Source organism: Sphaeramia orbicularis, chromosome 4 (assembly GCF_902148855.1).
Source record: "Sphaeramia orbicularis chromosome 4, fSphaOr1.1, whole genome shotgun sequence".
Taxonomy (NCBI): Eukaryota; Metazoa; Chordata; class Actinopteri; order Kurtiformes; family Apogonidae; genus Sphaeramia; species Sphaeramia orbicularis.
Genome location: NC_043960.1, coordinates 21,834,267 through 21,846,438, shown reverse-complemented (window position 1 = coordinate 21,846,438; position 12,172 = coordinate 21,834,267). Strand labels below are relative to the sequence as shown.

Sequence of the window (12,172 nt, the reverse complement as noted above, 5' to 3'; positions counted from 1 at the left end):
ACACATTGACCTTAGATGGAAATAAACTTAGTCACTACAGTTACTTTCACTGAGGTTACAAAGCAAATCTGATTTTATATTGTATATTGTTGGATTATCTCCTCTTTTACCCCATGTCTTGTAAATGATCCCACACTTTTAAAGTTCCACACAGAGGTTCTTTTGATACGAAAACCTGCAGGATGTTAAAATTAAGTGGGTGAACAGTTTACCATATCAAAAAGAAATGGGATGAAATACTAGTAATATTAATATCTGCACAAAGCTAGGCATTTAGATGAAAGAGTGTGAAGGACTAGACAACATGTGTGCGCACACACTGTCGTATGTTGTAATAAGGAGGCATCTGTTCGAGGGAGGAGGTTGTTGTGACTGCAGTGTTCTTTTTCATGATCTGTAATTTCAGGCTGGCAGTGTGAGGGTGCAACCTGGTGGCATGCACATCGAGAGACATAAAGACATGAAAAAAAAAAAAAAAAAAGGGAGAGAGGGAGAGTGTGTGTGTACCCAGGCAAGACCCCAGCGAATATCTGCCAGACAAATCCTCCCTGGGCTTTGATCTTGTGCCCACTTCTCTCTCTGTGGTTTTTGTTTTCAGGCAAACAACTGTGATGTTTAGCTGAAGTGCAATGAGATTCCAAGCCTTTAAAAAAAAAAAAAAAATCAGACTCAAAAGCTGCTGCTGCTGCTTCTGCAAAAATGAATCATAAACCAAAAGACTTCATTTCAGATGGAAAAGGATCAAAAGCATTTATAAAAAAAAAAAAAAAAAAAAAAAAAAAAGATCATCAGCTCTATCCTCCTCTACTCTCCTAATGTTTTCAATATGTTATACTCAAAGGAGCTAGGAGTTAATCTGCTTCTGTTGTTCTGAGATGCTATCGAAGGCCATTTGTTCCAAGCAGTGAGGTAATGACCCTGTACAGACGCTTGGCATTTGGCCGGGAACTCGGAGCAAGAGAAGGTAAGTAACCTCATATATTCTCAAGGGGGTCGGCTAATGAGGGGGAGTGGGAACGCGAGCTACGGTCCATCATCTACTTAGGATCTAGACAGCAGCGCAGTCATCCTCCCTCAGTATTGCACACACACATACATACCACACACCAGAGCGCTAATAGGAAACCCAACCACCGTCCTCTTCGTGCTAATTTCACTCTTGCCTTAAGTAAATGTACTGTGTATAGCGTTTTATCACCAATAAGTCAATAACACATTAATTCTAAGACAGTAGTGTAAACAATCCTTTTAACAGCATTTAGATTTACTTAGTCTGCTGCGCCACTTATTTCATAGCACACAAAATAAACAGGAGGTGCTCGAAGCAATTAATTTTTCAGGTTTATAAGACATTTCTAAAAGAATCACAGTGCACGAGCATAAGAATAAAAGTGTTTTTATCATAATAAACCTACACTCATAGTGATGAAAACATATAGATGTAAATGCAGCTTGAACCAATTCCAAAATGTGAAAAGCTTATTTACCTAAAGGCCCTCCTTATAAATAATGAATGATCAGCTGATACTGCTGATACTTATCATTAGTATCGCTGAGAATGTAACCGGTATTTAGAAGTAATATATATTTGCAGTAAAAATGTAAATCTTGGTGTCAGATTTAGAATAATACCAACATGAAACTGTATTGAAATCACTACAAACTGGCTATCAAATCAAATTAAGAATGTAAAATTCAGTAATATTTAACTGTTTACTGTAAATTTTCACACTTAATGAAGCAGATTATGAGTAATAATGAATATTAAGTAAACAAGTCATCTTTTCTCTATTCAATGCTAATAGGTTAATACTTATGACATTAACCATTCAGATATATCTGTGAGTGTGACAGAGCAATGGTTGCAACAGTCATTTACTGATTATTTACTGGTATAAAATAAGACAGAAGTACTGACTATTAGTAATCATTCAGACCAATATGTGGAATTTTGAACCAGCACACATATGCAGTAAAAATTACAATTTTGGTTTCAAATTTTAGAATAACTCCAATATGAAACTGTTGAAACACCTTTAAAATACTATGATTACTTGTGGCATTACTCAGTCACATAGTGCAGTGGGTTTAACAGAGCAGCAACAACAGCTGCATCTGACATTTACTGAATGTTTATTGGATAAAAAAAAAAAAATCAGGTTAAACACTAATAATGATAAGTAATCAATACAAATAACTAATATTTCAATCCAATATAAATTTGTGGCAAAACTCTAATCTTGGTGTCAAATTTTTGAGTAACTCCAGTACAAAAGCTTTGGTGTAATATGCTTTTATTAAAAAATAAACAAAACACCTATATCATGAATCATTATATATATATATCAATTCCAATAATCAGCATGGCAGACAGTGCATTAGAGGTGCAACATTTATATACAGTAATTTCAGGTTGTGGTACTCTATCATAAATTCGTTGTGACAGCATAAGATACGTAAGGGTACAGCTATACATAAAGAAATTCACAATCGCACAAAGACAGGGTATAGCCGAGTGTGGACGTCCCTGCCATCGAGGCTGAGTGAATTCTGCTGTGATGGGAAAACGGCAGGGGGTCCACTCCTCTGCCTTCATTGGAATCGAGTCGAGCCTGGCTGCCTCTTTCACTTCTCTGGCACGCATACGAATATTTATTCATGTGTATGTGGAAAAAGAGAATGGGTACAGGAATAAGAACCCTACTGCACTCTATGTCTATAAGTGTGTTTGTGTGTGTTGGTAATACCTCCAATGGCAGACTAATGATAGGTCTTATCGACACCCAGCAGTGAATGCAAGCCTTTGTCTCCTCTCGGGACGCATTATGGAAAGCTTAGGGGGCTGCCTTTGACTCCTTTTCATTCTCTCACCCACTGATAAAAACCCAGCACAAAAAAGGGAACTGTTATACAGCTCCTGTAGCGTGGCAAGTTGAGACACAATGCACCCCTGTACCCTCGCCATCAAAATATAAAGAACTAGACCTAATAAGCAAAAGTTAGGAAAAACAGCACATGAACTCAGGATAAGTCACTGACAAAAGATTTAAATGAACACGTTGGAAAGAAAAATCACAAAGTCCAAAATTAACATTCACTCTGAATATATTTTGTATGTAAAATAAAGAGATGGAAAACCACGGAGGGGCATAGAAAAATAGTTTCAAGCTTTCAGTAACGTTCAGAGGCGCAATAGAAACAAGAATACTAGATATATAGTAAAACAACCAATATTACATGTGCAAACATCTATTACCGGTTAATTTGTGACAATTTACTGGCAGTCCTGCCTAAATGTACCACCAGTAAACCTAAAAAAGATATCTCTATTCTGTTGTGGCTATAAATTCTACATGCAGCGCTCTAAAGCTGCATCCATCGTCCTTTTTGACATTGGATATCAAAGTTGCCAATTGATTTTTAACTCTCCCATTCCTGTATATGCATGTTGCTAAAGCGCAGTTGAGGGTAACTTTGTACGCTTTCCCCCTTTTACTCTTTCCCTTTGAGACTTTCCTAAGTTACTGTGCTTACTTGCGGGTTAGAGGTTGGGGCAGGGTTCCTTAGACAAGCAGTTTATGAAATGAAAATGTTTTCTTTTCCAATGGTGGCAAGCGTTACTTTCACAATTTTAAGAGCTCAGCGTACGGCTCCTTTGGGAAGCACAGCCAATTCAAAGGTTGCTTTCTGCTCACTCCATAAAATCCTTTCTCTCTTTCCTTTATTTTTGTTTGTTCTTTCTTAACCTGATTCATCATTTATTGGTAGCTTTTAATTTATATGATTTCACTTTTTTTTTTTAATCCTTTTCAGTGATTTTCCTGCTTTTCACTGTATGACCTCTTCTGTTTTAGAGGTTTGCGGGTCAATGTGTGCAACTTAAATAGTTTGTGTGTTGATATGGATGTGACAGATCGGAATGTGTGTTTACATGTGCAATTAAATACATATAAATTACATTAGTCTGGTTTCAGACACTTTCACCCTCACACACTTACTCAGACGGGCCCACAAACTCAATGAATGTCACATTTTACACCTCCTACATACAGCTTATTTTTGTGTTTTTTTTTTGTTCTCTCTTTTTATGCATGCAGGTCTTTTTCTCCTCTATCTTTGGTAAAACTTTACAGTTGTGTTTAAGAACAACAGTGATATTTCAGACGTGCACCCTACTTAAAATGCTCGGTTTAGTCTGTATTGCTGGCGTGGTGATCCCACAGAAAGCCTCAAGGCCAAGCAGTAAGGATTTAGAGGCCTGATTTAGTAAGCAGGTAGGGTTGAATCTCTCACAGCAATTAGAGAGAGAGCAGGAAGTACAGTATTTTATGGCCTTATAAAGACATTAGAGGCATCGCTTCATTGGTCCTCACCCCCACTTCTCTGTTTACAAGTTCTATCTCTCTTTCTAGCTCCCAGATAAATTCTCTCATGCACATTTTCTCTATAGAATCTCCTCAAACTACCTATTTTCCCTCTTTTAACTTCTCTGTTTCTATCCCCTCATGTCCATCCATCCATCCTTCCATCGTGAGACTGCTGCTGCATCAAACACAATAAAAGCTTTCATACTAATGTTGAATCCTCTGGTGGTTGATGAGTGTCTTTGCCTCGATAGGAAAGCACTCTGCTGTTTCACGCCTAGTTTTTGTTTTTGGAAACTTGTCCATCAGGTTTTCATTGCACCTCCCCTTCTGAATATGCCCCCGTCACTATTGTAAATCATTGCTTATCATTCGCTTGGTTATTTCGCATGAGTGTGAAAGTGACAATTACTCGCTCTGTCCCTGCGTCCCGCATTGAATCAATATGACTTGACAGAGTGACTCATTTGCCTGTCATTTTCCTATATGCGATGCTTGAAATATGAAACTGGGTGACAAACTGTGGCTTCAGCCTTGCAACAATGCAGCTGTAAACCAAAATGGACACTGAGAGAGAAACTCTGTGCTTCTTGACTCTTGTCGCTTTTAAAGCCAGCTTAGATAAACTTGGCTGCTCCTGAAAGACCTTCTTCGACCAAAGCAAGGGACAGACACACTCGAGAGGAAAAGAGGGAGAAGAAAGGGCACTGGCATGTCTGGATGCATGCTTACAACATCCTCCACCTTTTTCCTCTCTTTCTTACCCAGACTACACTTCCATCATTTGACCAGTTCCTAAAACAATAGGCTTGTGTGTAGCTGTGGAACTTGTGACTCAAACAAATCCCAATTGATATAATGGTCATCCATCAAAAGAACGATGAGAGAAGAAAGGAAGTTCAACACCACTTCCAGTTTTGAAAGACTAATAATTCAAACAATTATTGTTGAACAATATTGGAGCTTTTTTTTTATTATTCTTAACAATTCCTGTGCAGGGTTCCTCAGCTCTGTAATTATTAACTATTTTTCTTTTCCATTTAAAAAGGGTGAAAATTATGTTTCTTGTTGCTGAAGGAAACCGGAAAGATTGGACTGTGCATTTGCAGTCTAAGCAGAGTCCCCCAAACATCTGTAAGTGGTGAAAAAAGGATATACAATGATGTAAAGAGAGGAGGTGAATGTGACTTAACTGGAGAAATGGAGGCTGTGACTGTGAGCCTATGGGTCATTCTTGAGAAGAAGAACCGAGGTGAAAATGTGAGAAAAGACAGAAGATTGCCAGGGCCAAACTGACTTAGAATCAGTGAGAGCGAGAGAGAGCGCGAGATACAAAGGGCAAGAGGAGAGAATATAGTTCGACTGGAATAGGTTGATATGAAATGAGCTGAACAGAAATGAGTTGAATTGAATTTATTCTGTATTCTGCACAATGTGATTCCCAGCTACGGTTCATACAGAAAGCACTCTTCAGAGAGTTTTTTCAAGCCGGGAGAGAAAAGGACATTCGGAATGGCATTATGGGTACAGCAGTAAGTATTATGTCTACAGCTGAGTCACAAGTTCAGACAGTTGCTTTTGAGTAATGCTATGTGTTATTTTCCACTCATGGTATCAGCTCAACTCAAACCGAGCACGTAGCACAACAAATACAATTCCTAGTATCTCCTTCACTGAGTGAACCAAAGTGATGTTAAATGTGACATAAAATCATGATGATCACAGTCAAGTACATACGTGGCATCATGATGCGATGTTAAACTAAGCTCGCAGGGATTCTCCAAAAAACATCAAACTAAATTATCTAAACAGCTTAAAAGAATGAAATTGTTAAGTTTCCTCAACTACCACTGTAGTTGCTTTGGTTGTAACTGCAGTCAGGCTGAACACAATGTCACTATGACAACCAGCGACACTGATGGACTATTACACCTGAAGTGAAAATGTAATCTACTGGTGCCAAAACTAAATCAAGTAAACCCAAGGAGAACTGAGCTCATACCATGAGTGGAAAGGCAGCATTAGTGAAGTGGACCTGACATGTTTATTCCTGTACTAGTGTTTTACAGCCTATTGACCAAGGTGTCCATCTATGGGCACCATTACATATAATAACTATATCAGTAACACCATTTGCTTTTCTCTGTCTAGAACTGTACGTTTCTGACGTGCATTTACTGACCATCCAATCTAATAAGTGTTGTTTGTTGGGGTGTACACTTTTCTCTTTCCTCTCAACCCAACCAGTCCAGGCAGATGGCTGCCCACCCTGAGCCTGGTTCTGTCAGACGTTTGTTCCATTAAAGTGAGTCATTCCTTGCCATTGTCACAGAGTGTTTGCTCCAAGGTGATTTATTTAGTTGACTTTATTGTCGTTGTCCACATCTGACCCATCCTAGTACACCGGGACCAAAACTAGTAAAATACAAGCCTTGGTTAGAAGTGCTGATAGGAGAATTCACCTAGTATATATGTTCCTGATAATGGAGAAACTGGAGGAAACCTGTATGACATTGGGAGGACATGCAAACATGCAAACACACAGGCGGAAATTCAACTGAGAACTAGGGCTGCACGACATTGAAAAAAACTGACATTGCAATTTTTTTTAACCCTGCGATATATATTGCGATATGAAAAAATACTCAGGAGTATATAATAGCTAAATGATGTAAATAATGTAAATGTTCAAACCAATTAGTTGTGTTACCTCTTGTTGTGGCAACAAGTGCAAGGCACTATCGACACAGAACACGTGTTTTAATATCATCCTTCTTGTAGCTGAAATAATTCCAGATAACTGACATTGCTTTTCTTTTAGCACCAAGTCTTCATTTACTGTGATTTTCTCGTGTTTGTTGCTCATTTTTCAATATTGTTACCAGCGACTCACTCCGAACTGATTAACAATGATTGTGATTGGTGGATCGTGGCGTGCAGTGTTTATCAGGTAGCTTTGAAATGAGATGAGAACACGTTGACTTCATTTGCTTTCTACATTGCAGGACTTGCGATGTGGCTATTACGCACGTGTACATTGCAATTTCGATGCTCATACAATATATTGTGCAGCTCTACTTAGAACCTTCTCTCTTATGAGGCTAAAGTGCTAACCAATGAGTCACCATTGGATTTCTCTCTGAATAATACTGTAATTTTTTGGCCCTAATATGTTAAGTGCTTAAATTAAAACTAACTAAAACTGAACTGTTTATTATGAATGTAATTTAAGACAATATTATATAAAGAGTCCGCTTCGATGCCAGTGACTGTTCCATAATAGTGATTTAACCTCATGTTAAAACCTATTCTATAGTTGATGCTGTAGCTTTTTAACTGAAGAAAGAATGTTGGAGGAAATAAAGAAAATGTGGGAGAACATGCATCTCCTACAGGAAGTGTGCTGGAAAATGTTAGCCAAAATGTATGAAACCTTGGATTGAAAAAAAAGCTTTGATAAAATGCTGCTATAGTAATCTGTATATGGATGGTATTTTTTTCCCCTTTTTTTGCCTCTTCTTTTAACTGTGGTAGAACCCATTTTTGTGTGTGCCTGCATGGCAAAAAAAAGGGTTTACTGCTGTTTTTAGCCTCACAGAGAGAAAAAGTGACTGCCTGCTTTGAGAGCTGCTGAAACACAGTTAAGACAATAAGGTGGCTCCTCTCCCAGTCTCACTCCTGTGTTTTGCCTTGTGGTGATACTGTTCTCCAAGGTAATGCTTTTCTTACTCTTATTCTCCCTCTCTCTTTCTCTCTCTCTCTCTCTCTGCCTGCCTGACTTTTTGAAAAAGTTTTATCATTTCTGAAAAAAGCAACATACTTGGGTTCTCAAGAAAGAAAAGAATATTTATGGTAGAAATGGAGCCTGTGGTGGAAAACGATATAGATGCAGTAAAATGGGACATTAATAATTTCTTGACTATGTATGTCCATGTATACTGCAATCCAATGTTACGCATTTGTGACTGAACAATAGATCAAAGCACTGAATCTTTGAGAAAATTGGGACAGAGCGATTGCAATGTTCTTACTAATCTAGTACTCTAATCTGCACGGATTTAATTATAACTTAGTATGATATTTGATATATGCAGTGTGACATTCACCAACACCACATACTTAAAGCAGAAATTAAATTGTTAACACCCTTTCGACTCGTCATGTGAAAAATCCTCATTATAAAAAAAAAAAAAAAAAAAAAAAAACATGCATAGAAATTAAAAATGGTGGTGGGTAGGGTTAGATGGTATGGCAGTACATACTGAATGATGGTAGAAATGTATCTATTGGTGAAGACTGGTATTGTTTTGTATTATGGAATCTTGTATACTTTTGTAATCTCATCAATCCAGCTACCTCACATGATCAGGAGAGCAGGACTGCTTAACATGTTAAACCATACTGGCCTCCTTTCTCCTGAGGCTAGACTTGACATGAACTCAACTCACATGTTGCCTCATGTGAAGCAGCTGTTTTAAATGGAGGTTCCATCCATATGAAAAATGAAGATTGTCATATGTGATGAAGTATGACTTTACAGAACAATCGCCCATATGGATATACAGTGGTGGAAAAAATTATTAGACCATCAAAAGTCATGAAAAACAATGGTTATGCAATCAAGTACTAACTCCTGTGTGTATCATGTGACTAAAACAGACAGAAAAGAAAACATGGAATGCCTAAAAGCACTGTTTTTGGCAGTACAACGCCATAGATATTGGTGTAAGAACTGAAGTGATTTTGGTTATTATCAAGAAAACATGGGAAGTGGCTAGATATCAAAATCTGTATATGTATTTTTTTATTCACTGTGCCTACACTGAAGGAGAGCAACCCTTAATTTCATTGTAACTTGTTTTTTTTTACAATGACAAATAAATAAACTCAACTCAACTCGATATTAGCTTTTAAATAAAACTTTAATGAGCTATTTTTGTTGTTCTCATTATATTTGTCCAAACAAATGTACCTTTAGTTGTACCAGGCATTAAAATGACTAAGAAATTGAAGAAAACAAGGGGTGGTCTAATAATTTTTTCCGCAACTGTATTTTATTACAGTGGCATAAAATTACATATACCATGATAGAAAATCTTAGCTATATCATCCACCTCTACAGGTAGGCTCCTCTTCTACATGGAAAAAAAGAAAAAAAGATGGAGCACTAAATACAATAGAGAGGCTGGGGATGTGGCAGGTGACTCAGACAGGATAATACTTTGTTCACCTGGCAGTTGTGGCTGGATGCCAGGGACACAAAAATAAACACAAAAACACATAAAAACACACATAGACACACATGCAAATATCAAAACCACTCAAGGTGTACATCTGACTCAGGCAGCCAGGTGGAAGGGCAACAGAGGACACACAGAAACACACAAGACAATGTATAACCCCGGGGGCAAACCCAGCTCTCCTACCTCTTTCATCACTCTTGTCTTTTGCTTCGTTGTGTTCCACTCTTGGGGTTTGTTGCTTCCCTTCCTTGAAGGCTAAAGCTGCTATTACTAGTTTACCGTCTCCTTTCATGACCTGTAACAGAGAAGCAAAATTAAGGGAGGTGAACTAACAGGAAACTGAAATGGGAAATGACAGGTTTGTAGCAGTCCTTCACAAAAGTGGATTTCTATAAAGACAAATAAATACATTAAACACACAGAGTTGGGCCTTGTGATATTTCAGTTATTGCCAATAAAGTTCACTAATCCTTGTGACTCATACTCAGCTGGCACACAGATATAAAATGATGTGGGAGTGATTACCAGTTCCTTCAGGTGAAGACCTATGTGCTTATGTGAATGTTAAAGTAGTATTTTGTCACAGTGTTGAGTCAATATTTTTGCAAAACTGTGAAACTCTCAGGAATCTATAGATAACCAGAGAAAAATATTCCAGTGTTGTATTTGCAGATCAAACCTGGATTGCTCAATGTAATAAGGAATGAGGTTCATGGAAAGGTACGAGTGGTTAAGACCCATTTGATGGTGATTGTGTTTCTAGTGGTATTATTGTTTAGATTTTGTATAGATATGTTGGCGTGTTTCTGCGTCCGTTATATTTGCATTGACGAGGACATATAGTTTGACTTGAAACTTGACTATGATTTTATCACAGTTATAATCTTTAATAAATGACAGGGCGCATGTGTACACATATGGGTGTGTTTTTTATTTTTTTTATTTTTTTTTGGGGGGGGGGGGGTTCTCTTACAGTGTACTGATGAAATTGTTAACAGCTGTGAAAGTCGCCACGCATACACACTTTTCGGCATCTCATTTGTTGCGTACAGCTGCACAGATAAAGTGTGAGGGTTAAGCAAATATTGTACAATAGCCAGGAAACAATGCGCCATCCCCATCCCTCCCCTATGTCTCACACTCGCATACAGACTCACGCTAATGGCAGAGTGTGCCAAGTGTGTGTCTGGGTGCATGTGAAAAAATGACTGGTACTGCCTGTCCTCTTTATGACTGTGAACAGAAGAGGCACCCATGCTCCCCTCCCATTCATTTATAATCGCTATTCTTAATGATAAACCTCCTCAGTCACACTCTCTCTCCATCTGTACATCTCCCTAACCACCCTTCCCCTTCCCCACCGCCACCCACACCCCTCCAGCCTGGTGTCGACCCTCCCCAAAACCCCAGCAAAGGCAAGCAACAGTACTCCTTTGTTTGTTCTCCTCCCCTCCTCTCCTCTTGCCCTCTCGCCCGGCCCCCGTCGATGTTGGTTGGCGGGGACGCAAGCATGCCTCAACAGGAACGCGGGAGGAGAGGAAGGGAGGGAATGAAGGATGGAAGGAGGGGAAACAAGGAGAAAAAAAAAATCTTGAAGGATGTGAGGGGGGGCACTTAGAGGGAAAAAAAATGAGGGTCTGGGGTCATTTTTTTCAGTCCGATAATCTTTGAAACTCATTCATTCTAGCACTTTTTCATTCAGAATTTCGTGAGAGGTGTGTTTGCGGGGAAGAGGGAGGTATGTTTGAAGGGACTACACCCTAACTGAACCCACCGACTCAAGCTGACTGAAAGTTCTGCAGAGGACTATTTCTGGTTTGAACTTGGAATCTAATTTTACACACCAAAGTAAAGATGGGTGGGTGGGGGGGCTGTCTGACTCTGGATTTTTATTTCAGAGAACAAACACTGTACTCCTCAGTTTTTACATCTACACGGCATTGAAATAATGTGTGTGATCTTCCAACAGAGGGCTTATAAAAATAGCCTTAAAGTACACAACTCGTAATTTCTCATTTATGCAAAGAAAATACTGGACCTGCCCATTGAGGTTAGTCAAGACATAATTTTAGCTGTTTCGTTCTGGTACCACTGCTAGCGTGGCGAACCCAGTTCCCTAATAGCATAAATACTGCTCTTGTAATGGTGCCTGGGGCATGTCTCATGTGGAAATGAGAGACAGCACAGTAGAGCAGTGAATTTTCCCTTTAGCCAAAAACACACATGTGCGCACACACACACACACACACACACACACACACACATAGACGCCATGGCTGCTTCGAGGCAATCGGATCATTAACCCCAACTAATCTACAAACATTATGTTTATAGAAACGCCTTTCCAGCTTTGGAGCCCCCACAGCCAAGCCATGCTAATTCATTTTGAGTGTGTGAGTGTGATATGGCGTATTTGAGAGCTATGACAACATGTGAGTGTCAGCACTGCTGTGTGGGTCATGTCTTTCAGTATGCGTGTACACTTGTGTGTCATGGCTGCCGGTGTCTGCTGTGACAGACACAGAGAGAACATGACAAAGAAGTATGTGTGAATGCGAATGTGTC

At 38.9% G+C, this 12,172-nt stretch overlaps 1 long non-coding RNA gene across 1 annotated transcript in view; it reads right to left on the bottom strand.

Moving 5' to 3' along the window:
* LOC115417484 (uncharacterized) overlaps window positions 1-12,172 on the bottom strand; it is a 32,897-nt gene that overhangs the window by 10,715 nt on the left and 10,010 nt on the right. The window contains exon 2 of the long non-coding RNA XR_003935171.1: window positions 9,791-9,902. This is a non-coding gene — a long non-coding RNA (uncharacterized LOC115417484). The remainder of the gene's footprint in view (window positions 1-9,790; window positions 9,903-12,172) is intronic.